The sequence below is a fragment of the Herpailurus yagouaroundi genome, unplaced genomic scaffold, assembly GCF_014898765.1.
Source record: "Herpailurus yagouaroundi ecotype Mexico unplaced genomic scaffold, PumYag 67641, whole genome shotgun sequence".
NCBI lineage: Eukaryota > Metazoa > Chordata > Mammalia > Carnivora > Felidae > Herpailurus > Herpailurus yagouaroundi.
This window is the reverse complement of record NW_024420442.1, coordinates 3,363,263-3,381,936: the sequence shown is the minus strand read 5'-3', so window position 1 is coordinate 3,381,936 and position 18,674 is coordinate 3,363,263.

Genomic DNA, 18,674 nt, shown 5'->3' with positions numbered 1-18,674 from the left:
TGTGTGTCTGACTTTGGCTCAGGTCATGATCTCGCCGTTTGTGAATTCGAGCCCCGCATCAGGCTCTGTGCTGACACCTCAGAGCCTGGAGCCTGCTTTGGATTCTGTGTCTTCCTCTCTCTCTGCCCCTTGCTTGCTCATGCTCTGTCTGTCTGTCTGTCTCTCTCTCTCAAAAATAAGCATTAAAAATTAAAAAAAAAAAAGAATGAAAAGAGGAGAGATCACAACCAACACAGCAGAAATACAAACAATAATAAGAGAATATTATGAGCAACTATATGCTAACAAAATGGGCAATCTGGACGAAATGGACAAATTCCTAGAAACTTATAAAGTACCAAAACTGAAACAGGAAGAAATAGAAATTTTGAGTAGACCCATAATCAGTAAAGAAATCGAATCAGTAATCAAAAATCTCACAAAACACAAGAGTCCAGGGTCAGATGGCTTTCCAGGGGAATTCTACAAAACACTTAAAGAAGAATTAACACCTATTCTCTTAAAGCTGTTCTAAAAATAGAAATGGAAGGAAAACTTCCAAACTCATCCTATGAAGCCAGCATTACCTTGATTCCAAAACCAGACAAAGACCCCACTAAATAGGAGAACTACAGACCCATTTCCCTGATGAATATGGATGCAAAAATCCTCAACAAGATACTAGCCAACCGGATCCAACATTAAAAGATTTATTCACCACGACCAAGTGGGATTTATACCTGGGATGCAGGGCTGGTTCAATATCCGCAAAAAAATCAATGTGATTCATCGCATCAATAAAAGAAAGGACAAGAACCACATGATCCTCTCAACAGATGCAGAGAAAGCATTTGACAAAATACAGCATCCTTTTTTGATAAAAACCCTCAAGAAAGTAGTGATAGAAGGATCATACCTCAAGATCATAAAAGCCATGTATGAAAGACCCAACGCTAATATCATCCTCAACGGGGAAAAACTGATAGCTTTCCCCCTAAGGTCAGGAACAAGACAGGGATGTCCACTCTCACCACTGTTACTCAACACGGTATTGGAAGTCTTAGCCTCAGCAATCAGACAACAAAAAAGAATAAAAGGCATCCAGATCGGCCAGGAGGAGGTCAGACTTTCACTCTTCCCAGATGACATGATATATGGAAAACTCAAAAAATTCCACCAAAAAACTGCTAGAACTGATCCATGAATTCAGCAAAGTCGCAGGATATAAAATCAATGTACAGAAATCGGTTGCATTTCTATACACGAATAATGTAGCAACAGAAAGAGAAATCAAGGTATCGATCCCATTTACAATTGCACCAAAACCTATAAAATACCTAGGAATAAACCTAACCAAAGAGGCCAAAAATCTATACACTGAAAACTATAGAAAGCTTATGAAAACTGAAGACACAAAAAAAAAACAAGAAAACATTCCATGCTCATGGATTGGAAGAACAATCCATTTTTAAATAATATTGTTAAAATGTCAATATTACCCAAGGCAATATATGTATTCAATACAATCCCTATCAAAATAACACCAGCATTATTCACAGAGCTAGGACAAACAATCCTAAAGTTTGTATGGAACCAGAAAACACCCCAAATAGCCAAAGCAACCTTGAAAAAGAAAACCAAAGTGGGAGGCATCACAATTCTGGACTTGAAGTTGTATTACAAAGCTGTAATCATGAAGACGGGTATGGTACTGGCACAAAAACAGACACATAGATCAGTGGAACAGAATAGAGAATCCAGAAATGGACCCACAGACGTATGGCCAACTAGTCTTTGACAAAGCAGGAAAGAATATCCAACAGAAAAAAGGCAGTCTCTTCAGCAAATGGTGTTGGGAAAACTGGACAGCGACATGCAGAAGAATGAACCTGGACCACTTTCTTATACCACACACAAAAGTAAAATCAAAATGGATGAAAGACCTAGACAGGAATCCATCAAAATCCTGGAGGAAAAACAGGCACAAACCTCTTTGACCTCGGCCACAGCAACTTCTTACTTGACATGTCTCCAGAGGCAAGGGAAACAAAAGCAAAAATGAACTATTGGGACCTCATCAAAATAAAAAGCTTCCCCACAGCGAAGGAAACAATCAGCAAATCCAAAAGGCAACCGATGGAATGGGAGAATGTATTTGCAAATGACATATCAGATAAAAGGTTAGTATCCAAAATCTATAAACAACTTATAAAACTCAACACCCAAAAAAACAAATAATCCAGTGAAGAGATGGGCAAAAGACACGAATAGACACTTCTCCAAAGAAGACATCCAGATGGCCAACCGACACTTGAAAAAAATGCTCCACGTCACTCATCATCAGGGAAATACAAATCAAAACCACAATGAGATATCACCTCACACCTGTCAGAATGGCTAACATTCACAACTCAGGCAACAACAGATGTTGGCGAGGATGCAGAGAAAGAGGAAACTTTTGCGTTGCTGGTGGGAATGCAAACTGGTGCAGCCACTCTGGAAAACAGTATGGAGGTTCCTCAAAAAATTAAAAACAGAACTACCCTACGACCCAGCAAGTACACTACTAGGTATTTATCCAAAGGATAGAGGTGTGCTGATTCGAATGGGCATATGCACCCCAATGTTTATAGCAGCACTATCAACAATAGCCAAAGTATGGAAAGAGCCCAAATGTCCATCGATGGATGAATTCATAAAGAAGATGTGGTATATATACACACACACACAATGGAATATTACTTGGTGATCAAAAAGAATGAAATCTTACCATTTGTAACTACTTGGATGGAACTAGAGTGTATTATGCTAAGCAAAATAAATCAGAGAAAGACAAATATCATACGATTTCACTCATGTGTGGAATTTAAGACACAAAACAGATGGACATAAGGGAAGGGAAGCAAAAATAAGATAGAGAGGGAGACAAACCATAAAAAGACTCTTAAATACAGAGAACAAACTGGGGGTTGCTGGTGGGGTGTTGGGTGGGGGGATGGGCTAGATGGATGATGGGCATTAAGGAGGGCACTTGTTGGGATGAGCTCTGGGTGTTATACATAGGAGATGAATCACTAAATTCTATTCCTGAAATCATTATTACACTATATGTTAACTAACTTTGATTTAAATTAAAATAATATAATAATAATAATAATAATAATAAATGTCTTGTAGATTGTCCCACCTTCTGAATTATCCTGTTTTATTATGGTGTCATTTAATTCGGTCCCATATTTCCTGTATTTCCAATCAACTGAGGGGTAGATCTATCAATATAATTGAATCAGTTCAGGTTAAATATTTTGACAAGAATACTTCATAAATGTTGATGTTGTTTCCTCCTTTATAAGCTGATAGTACTTTATTTTTTATATTTTTATATTTTTTGTTTTTTGAAGATTAGAGACCGTGACAGTCAACAATGCCTACTTAGAATGTATTATCAATAATGCAATTTTCCCCCCCCAGGATACCCATTTTTATTCAATTTAACTATTGTTGACACACAATGCTATAATAGTTTTGGGTGTACAACATAGTGATTCCACAATTCTATACGTTATGCAATGCTCACCACCATAAATGCAGTTACCATCTGAGTTGGTATCCTTTTAAAAAGAAATCTTTCGGGGCGCCTGGGTGGCGCAGTCGGTTAAGCGTCCGACTTCAGCCAGGTCACGATCTCGCGGTCCGGGAGTTCGAGCCCCGCGTCGGGCTCTGGGCTGATGGCTCAGAGCCTGGAGCCTGTTTCCGATTCTGTGTCTCCCTCTCTCTCTGCCCCTCGCCCGTTCATGCTCTGTCTCTCTCTGTCCCAAAAATAAATAAACGTTGGAAAAAAAAATTAAATTTTTTTTTTTTTTTTTTTTTTAACAAGAAATCTTTCTTTAAAAAAAAAAAGAAAGAAATCTTTCTTTTTATCCCTGGCCCTCTCACCTCTCTTCCTCCTTTCCTCTGACCCTCTGTCTCTTCTTTCCCACTGTCTCTCCTTCTTTCTCTCATTATAGACTCGTGTGTTTCATAAGCCAGTGGATTGTATTTTCGTTATTTTTTATTCTTTATTTTGATTATTCTCTTTGATGGTCAAGTTGCCACATTTGCTAATAGGAACTCCTTTAAAAGTACTTTTGATCCCTTCTGGCATGGCCTTATTGGTCTTTGAGCGTGTACTTGTTTTCTAGAACAAAAATTTCCTAAGCAACTCTTTTACTTTTCCTGCCCTAGATCTCAAATGAGCCATTTCACCAAGGAACTCTGATTCTTTTAGCAGGAAATAGTATCTTGAAACCATGGTCTTGGCAGAAGTAAATGATTTTAGAACATGCCAGTACTCTTATTTTATTATTTTTTTTAGTAATCTCTACACCCACCGTGGGGCTCAAACTCACAACCGTGAGATCAAGAGTTGCGGGCGAGGAGCCAGGCAGGTGCCCCAGCACTCCTAGTTTAAAGGTATACATTTTGAAACCAAATCGCACAGCGCCCCCTACAGGACTGCAGTTGTAACATAATTATTCTTCACTTACTCTAGCTTTTGGCTTCCTTGGTCACGTGTTCTAAATCCATGATTTAGAGTAGTTGAAATAAATAAAGTACCTAATCTGTGTGGCATGTGGCCACACATGGTACTAGATATCATTAATCCTGTTTTGTTTTGTTTTGTTTTGTTTTTATTATACTCCGCTCCTAGTTTAAGGCTGATATCTGGAGAAAATAGCTTAAGATGATTTTATAAGCTTTCTGTATGTAGCTTATTCTGGTAGGAATATGATTTGACCCACGTTACATCTCATTCTTGGGAGAGATAAGTGAGTTCTACTGCAGCCATGTGTGTTCGCAGCAGCTGGGTGTTACTCTGCCAGGACATCGTCTCTTGTTCTTTATGTCTTAGCTCTATGACTATAATTATTCCCAGCCTACGGATGACAAAACCGAGAGGTTAGGTGACTTGCCCAAGATCCCTGTGCCTGCAGGTGGCAGGAGTCTTCGCCTCCTGTCTGTCTGACATCAGGCCCCTGCTCGAAACTGTCATGCTGTGGTGACACGGGATAAATCAACAAGTGTGCACATGTAGCCTCTGCATTCTTGCCTCTCGGGGGGCCGGGGGCCATACAGGAGAGTTTGAGCCAGCACGCCCCACACGTGGAGCGCTGGAAGTCCAGCGTGGGGGATAGCGTGCGTTTTAGGCAATATGCTAGGAAGACGGCGTTTGGGCAACTTCAAAGAAATGTTCTACAAAAGGAGAGTTCCAGAACTGAAGGGCACAGTACAAAGAATAGATGGCACTTACTAGGGTTATGGTGAATTTATCCTCTCCTAGGTTGACTAGTATACCCAAGCTGTCACTGCACAGACTGTGTACAGCGGGTGTCATTCGTGTGATGTTGCGTTCATTGTCATCTTTCCTCCCTGGGCCAGAAAAGTTGCCTGGATCTGAGAAGGGCTGTTCTTTTATATATGGTTTTTTTTTTTAATTTTTATTTATTTATTTCTGAGAGAGAGAGAGAGAGAGCACGAGCATGGGCGAGGGGAGGGGCAGACAGAGAGGGAGAGAGAGAATCCCAAGCAGGGTCCATGCCGTCAGCGCAGGGCCCGACATGGGGCTCAATGTCACAAACTGTGAGAGCATGACCTGAGCCGAAGTCCAGAGTCAGACGCTTAACTGACTGAGCCACCCAGGCGCCCCTGAGAAGGGCTGTTGTTAATAACTTCCAGGCCAGCTTACAGCAAAGCTGGATTCACATCTATGCGGTAAGAGCGGTGAAGAAACAAAGCTACACGGAGGATTCATCAGGAAAGAGAGAAGGTAGGACTTTAGAGAAAGAAGTTAAAATATTCTATTTTGTCCAGGTGTAAAAAAAATGTACCATGTTGTACGATCTTCCTGGTTGTTCTAAGGCACCTGTGTTCTTGGAAGCATTTGGGAAGATTCTGTTAAAATCGAGTTAACCCTGGCTGCTCAAGATAGTGAGATAAAATGGTTTTCCCTCACCTTTTGCTGAGTACACAAAGTGTAAACTTGCTGAAAGTTTAAAGCACTATTTTCGCACTCTTTCCATAAAGAAGGTACTAGGATGTGGCTTCTGTTTTCACTCATTCCTACTGCTTAAGACATTTTTGCACATATTCTGTTGGACAAATTACAAAGTTTAGAAACTGAACACTATAGAACGTTAATTATTGTAACCTACTCCAGACTCTGACGGTCGAATACTGAATGTTTATTTTTTCCTTCCAAGTCTTACTTAAGCAGGGGCGTCTAGGGTGAAACTTACAGTCCCTTGTCTCTTCGAGCAACATCACGTTTCAAGATATCAGATCAGCACTATCTCTGTTGGAATACTCTGAGAGTACTGTTTGTAACTGGCATGGGAAAGCAGAAACTTTATTTATTTATTTAAAAAAAAATTTTTTTAACGTTTATTTATTTTTGAGACAGAGAGAGACAGAGCATGAACAGGGGAGGGTCAGAGAGAGAGGGAGACACAGAATCTGAAACGGGCTCCAGGCTCTGAGCTGTCAGCACAGAGCCTGACGCAGGGCTCGAACTCACGGACCGTGAGATCATGACCTGAGCCAAAGTCGGATGTTTAACCGACTGAGCCACCCAGGCGCCCCCAGAAACTTTATTTAAATTGCACATGGTTTTATTCTTTTTCAAGACCAGATTGTGTTGCCTCCATATTAATACATCCCTTCCATTTTCAATTTCTGCCTAATTCTCCTGGAGACATGGTTTTCCTCTAGCTGATCAGAAGGACCAGGACCAGCTTCTGTTTTGCATGTACTTTGTTTTCTCAGGTTCGCTTATATATTGCTAATTTGTTTTCTCAGGTTCACTTCTATATTGCTAACTTTAATACCATGAATGCTTTGTGGGTCACCTGGTACGTATCAATAATGGAGTCCATTGACTTTGAGCTGTATATAGCATCTAGGTGGATGTATAGGCTCAGGAGAATGTCACAGAAGCCCTTGTCACCTTCCTGAGTAATACAGTTTACATTTATTTTTTTTAATGTTTATTTATTTCTGAGACAGAGAGAGACAGAGCATGAATGGGGGAGGGGCAGAGAGAGAGGGAGACACAGAATCTGAAGCAGGCTCCAGGCTCTGAGCTGTCAGCACAGAGCCCAACTCGGGGCTTGAACTCACAGACCGTGAGATCATGACCTGAGCCGCAGTCGGTCGTTCAACCGACTGAGCCACACAGGCGCCCCAATACAGTTTACATTTCAAGGTGACTTGTCTTTGCCACTGCCCTGTCACCCAGCTAGTCCTTTATCTAGTCCTACTTTCATTGAGTAAGGACAATTTTATTTATTTATTTAGATGCTTATTTTTGAGGGAGAGAGACAGAGAGAGAACAAATGGGGGAAGGACAGAGAGAGAGGGGGACAGAGGATCCAAAGTGGGCTCTGTATTGACAGCAGACAGCCCGACGCGGGGCTTGAACTCACCAACCGTGAGATCATGACCTGAGCCGAAGTCAGATGCTCAACTGACTGAGCCACCCACGCGCCCTGAGGAAGAACAATTTTAATGTCAACTCCAGCAACCTGAGTTGATGGAGGAATCCTGCTGAAATGGAAGAAAGCCTAATGCCTGATGCTAAAGCAGAATTTTTTTTTAAATAAACTGCCCTTTGTAACTCATCCCGCCTCTCTTTTCTGCATTAGTACATACTCGGACGTAGCACAATACATATTTGCGTTTAGTTTCAAGCCTAACTTTATGTGCTTCTTAAGGCATTTTGTAATGCTTCACAGGAATTATACTTCTTGCCCTTTGGCCATACTGGAACTACTTTGGCTTGATAGATCCTTTCTTCTTGGTTTTTCTTTCTTTTTAACCTCGTGGCTTGCTGAATAGCTTGATAGCAAAAGAAAAAAAAATTTTTTTTTTTGCAATAGAGGGCTGAGGAATTCAGCTACCTGGTGACCTTTTCCCTACCCAGTCTCTGAACGTTGAGGAACTGATGTATTATTTCACTGGCAAATAAGAATTTTTGGTTGAGTATAATGTGGTTTCTATATTCTAGCTTCAGCTATTTATCTGCAGTTACTACAAGTACCAAGTAAGCTACAGTAGTAAACCTTTATGACCACAGAGATAAGAATTAGGATTTCGAGGGGCGCCTGGGTGGCTCAGTCGGTTAAGCATCTGACTCTTGATTTCAGCTCAGGTCATGATCCCAGGGTCATAGGATCCAGCCCCACGTCGGGCTCCATGCTGAGCGTGGAAGACTGCTTGAGATTCTTTCTCTCTCTCCCTCCCTCTGCTCCTCACCCCAGCTTGTGCACTCTCTCTAAAATAAAAACAAAAATAGATAAATAAATAACAGCAATAATGAATGGATGGATGGATAGATAAATATAAATAAAATAGTAAGAATTAATGTCTAGTAGTGATAAGAACAGCTTTTCAACTTCCTGTTTCAGTTATTCTTAGTACGTCTAGCTACCTCTTATTAAATAGTTTTTACTGTTATCAATAATACTAACTCAATATTATCAAAAGAAATAAACGTTGGATTTGAGAATAATGTCTTGATTAACTTCCTGGTCTCAAATATTTGTTCTGGCTACTTTTACTCATCTCTATGTCCCTAATTACCTGGGGTAACACTAGACAACCATACCACTCACTCATTATTCCTAGAAATAAGGGCTTAAATTTGAAGAAAATGTTTTCTGGGTTATTGGCTTCTACCAGTTTTTCTACTTATCTCTACTTATTTCTAGTTAACTAGTTCACTTGATAACCTGGTTAACTGTAGTAGTAATTCATCATCCCAAAGAGAAAGAAGAAAGGGTTGAGTAGACTATGTTTTCAATTTGCTGGATTCAACTAATTATCTTAATTATCACAAACTGTAGTTTACTCATTCCCTAGGTGTCATGAATTAGCAGAATACCAATACGTTATGCCAATAGGAAGTGGGATTCATTAGGGCTGAGAAGAATGCTTTTCGTCCTCCTGGCTTACTCTACTCATTCTAGTTCTCTCCAGTAATCCCTCAATATATAGTTTTTTAGGTGCTAGTTCTTTTTTTTTTTTAATTTTTAAAAGTTTATTTATGGGGCGCCTGGGTGGCGCAGTCGGTTAAGCGTCCGACTTCAGCCAGGTCACGATCTCGCGCTCCGTGAGTTCGAGCCCCGCGTCGGGCTCTGGGCTGATGGCTCAGAGCCTGGAGCCTGTTTCCGATTCTGTGTCTCCCTCTCTCTCTCTCTGCCCCTCCCCTGTTCATGCTCTGTCTCTCTCTGTCCCAAAAATAAATAAACGTTGAAAAAAAAATTTTTTTTTAAAAAGTTTATTTATTTGAGAGAGAAAGAGAGGGAGAGCAAGGGAGCGGCAGAGAGAGGGGGAGAGAGAATCCCAAGCAGGCTCCGCACCATCAGCGCAGAGCCCAACACAGGGCTCGAATCCACGAACCGTGAGATCATGACCTGAGCTGAAATCAAGAGTCGGATGCTTGGGGTGCCTGGGTGGCTCGGTCGGTTGGGCGTCCAACTTCAGCTCAGGTCATGATCTCACGGTCCGTGGGTTCGAGCCCAGCGTCGGGCTCTGTGCTGACAGCTCAGAGCCTGGAGCCTGTTTCAGATTCTGTGTCTCCCTCTCTCTCTGCCCCTCCCCTGTCCATGCTCTGTCTCTCTCTGTCTCAAAAATAAATAAACGTTAAAAAAAAAAAAAAGAGTCGGAGGCTTGACTGAGCCACCCAGGAGCCCCTAGTTCTGTCGTCTCAATTCTAGGCTGTATAGTTCTAAGGCAATGTTCCAGCAAAGAATTACAACAGAGTATTAGAAGGCTATGTTTTTCAGCTTTCAGGCTTCAAATACCCATTCTAAATATATCCAGTTACCCCTAGTTAACTGATGAAATAAGTACACCAGCCGTCTATTGTACTAACTCATTATTATACCAAAGGATAAGAACTTAGAGTGGTCGAGTCATGAATTCCCAATTTCTGGTTTTATTTATTTATTTTAATACAAGTTTTAAAAGTAAACCCTACCCCCAGTGGGGGGCTTGAACTCACAACCCCCAGATCAAGAATTGTGTCTCTACCGATAGAGCCAACTAGGTGCCCCCAGTTTCTGGTTTTAAAGATTTCCTGTGGCAATTTCCCATGAGCTTAATTTTATCACCCACCTAGGTACCACTATAGATATTTGATCTATAGTACACATTCATCTTTTTAAAGTAGGGATTCAGAATTGGGAAGGATGTGCTTTCCAGCTTCTGGGCTTCTTTCAATTGTTCAGTTATCTTTAGTTGTCTCCAGTTCAGTAGTTACCTAGGTACAACTAGTTATATGGAACTAACTGATTATGGTAGCAAGAGTATAAAAAGAATGTGTTTTCACTCGTTGGCTTCATCTACGTATCTCTCTAGTTATCTCCAATTAACTAGTTTCCTGGGTACATGTAGTTATCTGTAGTACTAACTCATTATTCACACTCCAGATAAGGATGTAGCATTGAGAAGAATTATTATCAAATTCTTGGATTCAACCACTTTTCTTCAGTATCCTGGTTTTGACTCATGATTCTGAATATCATCATTTATCCCTAGGTTACACAAGGTTAAGGTATCACTAGATATATATGGCACTAACACGTAAAGAGAATTTAGAGCTGCAGAGAACTTGAGTTTTAGCTCCCTGCCTTCAACTAGTTATTCTCATTATCTCCAGTTGTCTCTAGGTAAGTACTTACAAAAGCACAATGAAAATCTGCAGCAGTAATTCATTTTTCCAACAAGAAATGAGAATCCGTAGTTGGGCAGGTTATGTTTTTCACATCCACAGACTTAACTAGTTGTTCTTAGCTCTCGATAGCCATAGTTTACTATATACTGCTAATTATTTCTAGTAATAATTCGTTCTTTCTTTTAAAAAAAGATTTTAGAGATGAGATGTATGTGTTTTTCAGCATTTGGGCTTCAAGTAGTTTTCCAGTTATATCTAGTTACTTCTAGTTAAATTTTATGTCCCATTCCATGCCTTACTTGCTTACTTACTAGTTACCTACCTTTCCAAGATCTTATTCAAGGAGAAATAAGTTGCACTTCAAAAGAATCTGCTTTTTAGCATCCTGATGTCAATTGCTTTTCTAGTTTTCTGTAGTTGTCTTTGGGTAAAGTTACCCGATTACCACTAATTTTAATTATATTACTAACACATTTCAACGAGAAAAGAGAAAAAGAGAAACACTTGTTTTTCAGCTTCCTGCCTTCCCCTGATTTGTATATTCAGATAATATACAATTACCTCTATATAAACCGAACATGATAAATCTAGTTATTTATAGTACCACTTCCAGGGGCCCCTGCGTGGCTCAGTCGGTTGAGCGTCCGACTTCGGCTCAGGTTCACGATCTCACAGCCCGTGAGCTCGAGCCCCGCATTGGGCTCTGTGCTGACAGCTCAGAACCTGAAGCCTCTTCGGATCCTGTGTCTCCCCCTCTCTCTGCCCCTCCCCTGCTCATGCTCTGTCTCTCTCTCAAAAATAAATAAACATTATAGTACCACTTCCACATTCCAAAAAGATTTTTTAAAAAATTATTTATTTTTATTTTTTTAGTTTAAAATTTTTAAAAAGTTTATTTAGTTATGTTGAGAGACAGAGAAGGTGAGTGGGGGAGGGGCATAGAGGGAGAGAGAATCCCAAACAGGCTCCCCATTGACAGGGTGGAGCCCGATGCGGGGCTCAAACTCACAAACCTTGAGGTCATGACCCGAGCCAAAACCAAGAGTCAGACTTAACGGACCGAGCCACCCAGGCGCACAAAGATATGAGAATTTATATGTGAGAAGGAAGAATGGTTTTTTCAACAGCATCAATATGCCAGTGCATCTTGTTACATCTAGATACCTCTGAGAAAATAGATGTGTAGGTATGATTAATTTCCTATTGCACTAATACACTAATCCAACAACACAGATGAATTTAGATGGGAGGATATGTTGTTTCCCATTTCCTGATCCCATGTGATCACCTTATATTTCTGCTTAACTTGTTACCATTAACTATTTCTTGTACGAATTCATTATTCAAATGAGATAAGAAGCTAGTGTTGAAAAGAGTGATTTTACAATTTCCTGGTTTCATCAATTTTCTTAGTCGCCTCTAGTTAACTCTAGTAAAGTAGTTGCTTAAAGCATACCAGTTATCTCCTGTATTAATAATTTATTCCAACATGAAATATGAATTTGGGTTCAGAAGATGGTTTTTACCACTTGGTGACTTCAGCTTCTATAAAGGAGCCAAAACTGGCCTCAGTCTATTGGCCTCCAGGTTGCTTTGTTTCTTCACTCCAGGCTGAGACCCATTACCTCAAAAGCCTGCTGGAGCCAAACTCAAATTTTCACACATCCAAACGCTTTAGAACCTATCTGAAATAATCATAATCATTTTTAAAAAGCAAACTCTAGGGGCGCCTGGGTGGCTCAGTCGGTTAAGCGTCCAACTTCGGCCCAGGTCACGATCTCGCGGTCCGTGAGTTCGAGCCCCGCGTCGGGCTCCGTGCTGACAGCTCAGAGCCTGGAGCCTGTTTCAGATTCTGTGTCTCCCTCTCTCTGACCCTCCCCCGTTCATGCTCTGTCTCTCTCTGTCTCAAAAAATGAATAAACGTTAAAAAAAATTTTTTAAAAAAGCAAACTCTACACCCAACACGGGGCTCAAACTCATGACCCTGAGACCAAGAGTCACATGTTCTACTGACTGAGCCAGCCAGGCACTCCCCGTAGCCTTATTTTTAGCCATTTATAGCCCAGCTGCTTTACATACTCCATGAAATTGTTCCCAACATATGCTAGCCATAGATAAAATAGGCCCCGGGCCCGTAAAGACTGCAAGCCCCTTCTTTGGTGCCTTTTTTTTTTTTTTTTTTAAAGCGAGCACGCACGAGGGGCAAAGGGAGAGAGAACATCTTAAGCGGGCTCCGTGCCGATGCTGGGGCTCAAGCTCAAGACCACAGGATCCTGACCCGCCAACTGAGCCACCCAGGCACCCCAAAGTTTTTTTATTTTCTTAGTAATCTCTACCCCCAATGTGGAGTTCGAACTCATGACCCCAAGATCAAGGGTCTCCTGCTCTTTGAACTGAGCCACCCAGGCACCCTGCCCTTTGGTTCTTTTTGACACAGATACTCTCCAACATGCTGCTAAATGACATCACCTAAACTTGTAAGCCTCTCTCGTTGATCCCCTTCTCCTCCAGGAGTTAACTTACCTACCCCCCCCCTTCCAAATGGTGGCACCCACAAGCCTTATCCTGGGGACACAAGCCTTGCCCACTGACAAAACTGGCAAAGCCTCACCCAAATAAGTCTTGTGTATCTTACTGCCACCTTGTGGTCATACAGTTTTCCTTAGTCGGCCTAGAAATCTCTTGAACATTTACAACTCATATTTTTCTGGTTTACCTAGATCCCACTGGATGCTCTACAATGAACTCATTTTTATTTTTTTAAGTTTAATGATTTTTTTAGTAATCTCTACACCTAACGTGGGGCTCGAACTCACCACTGTGAAATCAAGAGTCCCTTGCTCTTCTGACTCAGACAGCCAGGCGCCCCCAATGAACTCGTTTTTGGGACAAGGAATAAGAATTTAGACATGAAATGATTGTGGTTTTCAGCTTCCTGGTTTGGACCAGTTATTCTCGTTATCATTAATTATCTATGTTAACTAATCATCTGGGTCCCCCTGCATATCTATGGTACTAACTCATTGTTCCAAAAGAAAATAAGAATTCAGATTTGAGAGGAATATCTTTTTTAGCTTCCTGATATCAAGTATTACTAGCTATTTCTAGGTATCTCCTATAAACTAGATACCTGTGAACCGCTATTCATCTCAGACTTATGAGTTCTTTTTTTAAGTTTATTTATTTATTTTGAGAGAGAGACAGAGAACAGAGGGGCAGAGAGAAAGAGAGAGGAGAGAATCTCAAGAAGTCCCTGCACTGTCAGCACAGAGCCCGATGTGGGGCTTGAACTCACAAACCGTGAGATCATGACCTGAGCTGAAACCAAGAGTCGGATGCTTAACTGACTGAGCCACCCAGACGTCCCTAGTTCTTTTTAAAAAATTTACTTTAAAGAGTGATCAAGCAGGGAAGAGGGGCAGAGGGAGAGAGAGAATCCTAAGCAGGCTCCACGTTCAGCATGGAGCCCTATGCAGGACTCGATCCCACAACCCCAGGATCACGAGCTGAGCCGAAATCAAGAGTCTGATGACACTCAGCTGACTGAGCCACCCAGGCGCCCCTACCATTCTACTTTCTATTTCTAGAAATTTACTCCAGGTATCACCGATAAACGGAATCATACAATATTTGTCTTTCTGAAGCTTAATGCCTTCAAGGTTCATCCCCATATGCTACGTGTGTCAGAATTTCACTCCTTTTTAAGGCTGAATCAAATTTTATTGTATGTGTATACCACACTGTCTTTACCCATTCACCCATCAATGGATACTTGGGTGGTTTCCATCTTTTGGCTCTTGGGAATAATGCTGTTCCGAACTTGCGTATGCAAATATCTGTTCGTGTCCTTGCTCTCAGTTCTTTGGGGTGTGTGCCCGGAAGTGGAATTGCTGGATCACGTGGTAATTCTGACAACATTTCTGAGGAGCCACTCTACCATTTTCCACAGTGACGACACCATTTACATCCCCACCAGTGATGCACAGGGTTCCAATTCCTCCACACTGCTGTTAACAGCCAACCTGCTGGATGCGAAATTATAGCTCATTCCTTCTGTTAAGACTAATGTGTAAGAAAAATGTGCTTTTAGACTTCTGGCTTCAAATATTTATTCTGCTTTTGTAGGATTAACTCTATTTTTTCATGTTTAACTTTTTCACGTTTCTTTATTTATTTTGAGAGAAAGAGAGAGACAGAGCAAGAGCAGGGAAGGGGTAGAGAGAAGAAGAGAGAGAATCCTAAGCAGGCTCCGCGCTATCAGCGCATTGCCTGACACGGGGCTTGACCCCACGAACCGTGAGATCGTGACCTGAGCCGAAATCAAGAGTGGGACGCTTAACGGACTGAGCCGCCCAGGCGCCCCCTCTCCTTATTTTTTTCAAGTAAACTCTACCCCCAACAAGGGGCTCGAAGTCACAACCCTGAGATCAAGAGTCGCACGTTCTACTGGCTGAGCCAGCCGGGCACCCCAATACTAACTCATTATGATCTCAAGAAATAAAAGCTACATCGGAGAATCAGGTTGTTCTCAACGGCCTTGTCTCAAGGATGTACTCTGGCCATTGCGAGTCACTTTCAATGAACTCATTACCTACGTACCACTAAATGACCATCCTGTTCCCTAATTTTTCCACAAGTAATTTGAATTTAGGTTTGGAAAAAAAATATATTTTCCAGGTTCCGGATGTCTGCAAGTTTTTCTGCGTATCTCTACTTATTTCTAGGTATCCAGTGCCCCAAGGACACTTAGTTAACTCTAGTATTACCTGTTTGTTTCAACAAGAAATAAGAAGGCACAGTTGAGAAAAATACGGTTTTCAGCTTTCTAGATTCAACTAATTACTTACTACAGTCATCTCGAGTTTACTCATTCTTTAGGGATCTTAAATTCTAGCATATCCACCCCCTATGCCATCGAGAAATATGATTTCAGAGTTCAGAAGTATGAGTTTTGGCTTCCTGGCTTATGCTAGTCAATATACTAAGTTCTAAGTTCTCTCTAGATTATCTAGTGTTTGTTTGTTTGTTTGTTTGTTTGTTTGTTTGTTTTTTAGGTGTCATCACTCATCTACAGTTTTAAGGCAAAATTCCAACAAGAAATAAAAACCCGGTATTGTAAGACTGGTTTTTAGCTTGCAGGTTTCAAACACTCGTTCTGATTACCTCGTGTTTCTTCCACTGAACCAATGAAACAGGTGTCACTAGAGATATATGCTACTAACTCATTATTAGAAGGAAAGGCGCCTGGGTGGCTCAGTCAGTTAGGCATTCGGCTCAGATGGTGATCTCCTGGATCGTGGGTTCAAGCCCCACGTAGGGCTCTGTGCCGGTAGCACAGAGCCTGCTTGCGATTCTCTCTGCCTCTCCCTGGCTCTCTCTCTTTCTCTTTCAAAATAAATAAACTTCTTTAGAAAAAGAGCAGAAATAAGTTGGAGCAGTGAAGAATGATGCTTTTTTTTATTAAGTAAACTCGGCGTCCTGTGTGAGGCTCGAACTCACAACCCTGAGATCAAGAGTCGCATGCTCGACCAACTGAGCCAGGCAGGTGCCCCAAAGAATGATTTTTTTTAAGATTTTATTATTTTTTTAAAGATTTTTATTTATTTATTTAAAAAATTTTTTAACGTTTATTTATTTTGAGACAGAGAGAGACAGAGTATGAACAGGGGAGGGGCAGAGAGAGAGGGAGACACAGAATCTGAAATGGGCTCCAGGCTCTGAGCTGTCAGCACAGAGCCCGGACGCGAGGCTCGAACCCACCGATTGTGAGATAATGACCTGCGCGAAGAGATCATGATGCCTAACTGACTGAGCCACCCAGGCGCCCCCTCAACTTCCTGAATATTCAACGACTTTTCTTCAGCATCTTGATTTCAACTTGGTATTCTAGATATCACCACTTGTCCCTGGGTTACTGATGACTGAGTTACCACCAGATTTCTATGGTACTAATTTATTAGTTAATAAAGAAAATTTTGAGCTGAAAGATGCTCTTACGTCTGGTTATCTCTCCTTAACTACAAAAGTATTATAATAGCATATAGCATAATAGCAAAAGTTACTGAGCACGTCCTCTGTGCGAGGGATGGTTCTCGGAGGATAGGTTCAAATCATTTAAACAGTTCACTGGTACATTTCCCAAGTGAGTGACTTTAAGCAGGTTACTTAATATCTCTGTGACCCAATGACATCACCTATAAAATGAAGATAATAGCAGCTCTAAGTCCACAGCGTTGTTAAGAGAATTAAATCTGTTAATATAAATAAATCACTTAGACCATCGTCTGGAACACAGTAAGAACCAGCTTATGTGTGAGCTACTCTCATTATCTCAGTCAATACTCACAACAACCCCATGAGGTAGGTACTATTATTACTCAATTTTACTGATGAGGAAACGGAGGCACAGGGAGAAAAAACAACTCACCAGCTTAGCCAGCTAGCAAAAGAAGAGGAAAGCCGGAATACAGATGCCAGCAGTCTGACTCCAAGGCTCTCTGCCCTCATGAATTTGGAACAGCAAACCCACGATTCTCTTCCATGCCTGTTTTTACGTAGACGAGGCTCAATTAGGCATGTAAGGCTTTCAAGAAGCGAATTAACTAAAAGTTTTAAGTAAATACTAACCTGCCTGATGCTTAGAGAGGCGACACTCACCCAAGGAGCACATAAATGGCTGGAGTCTAGAAAGTGCTGGAATAGGGGCACCTGGGTGGCTCAGCCGGTTGAGCGTCCGACTTCGGCTCAGGTCATGATCTCGTGGTTTGTGAGTTCGAGCCCCGCGTCGGGCTCTGCGCTGACAGCTCAGAGCCCAGAGCCTGATTCAGATTGTGTCTCCCTCTCTAACTGGCCCTCGCTCGTGCTCTGTCTCTGTCTCTCTCTCTCCCCAAAATAAATAAACATTAAAAAAGAAAGCGCTGGAATAAATTGTGGAAATCTCAAATATGAGAGACCACACCACGCAAACTGTAATGGGCGTTCTAGCCAGGCTAACGCACACCATGATCCTAACCACTGTAGGTCTCTCATGTTATAACTGATCCCAAGCCCAAACCGATCGTAGAGTATCTAGCCGAGAGAGGGGGAGGCCTGCGGAAGCCAGCATGAGCGGCCTGAGGAGGCTTGAGTAGTTAGGGAGAGGCTGTGGAAATGAAATGGTGTGACAGCTTTTTCAAAGTCAATTCCACCACCATCCTGTAACTGTTTTTCTACTCACCCTTCGGGAACAAGAGGCATGGAGAGAGTATGTTTACTTGGCGCGCACAGTAGGTGATAATTGTTATGAATTGGAATAATGTGAGGTGGACAGGGGCCCCCATAATTTTAGGGGCCTATGAAAATGGTTTCATTTCTTTTATTAAATGGGTCTGACGACAGTGGTGGTTGTGAAAGTAAAAGCAGGATAAATCATGTACATTGTCGAGCATGGGACCCATTATTAGAGGCTATTCTCAGCACTCAGGGTACTAACACATTCCCACCTGCAAAACATTTCTTTTTTGAGGCGGGATCTAAATTAAATTTACTAATACGAGAGCTTGATGGTGCTTAATTCCAGGGACCAGGGCTCAGGTTACTGGTGCTTGATGAAAAGTAAAGAGAAATCTTAAGGACATAATTAAAATCATGACTTTTGGGGCGCCTGGGTGGCTCAGTCAGTTAAGCATCTGACTTCAGCTCAGGTCATGATCTCCCGATTCATGGGTTTGAGCCCCACATCTCTGTGCTGACAGCTCAGAGCCTGGAGCCTGGAACCTGCTTTGGATTCTGGGTCTCCCTCTTTCTCTGCCCCTCCCCCGCTCGCGTTCTGTCTGTCTCTCTCTCAAAAATAAATAAACATCAAAAAAATAAAGAAAAACTTGACTTTCACCATCCTCGAAATTCTATGAATTCTTCACCCATCCTTGAGACATGGGTAAAATTGAAAACCATCAAAATATTTGGACTTCTTAAAAACTGGGTTGTATGAATGGTGTTTATGAGA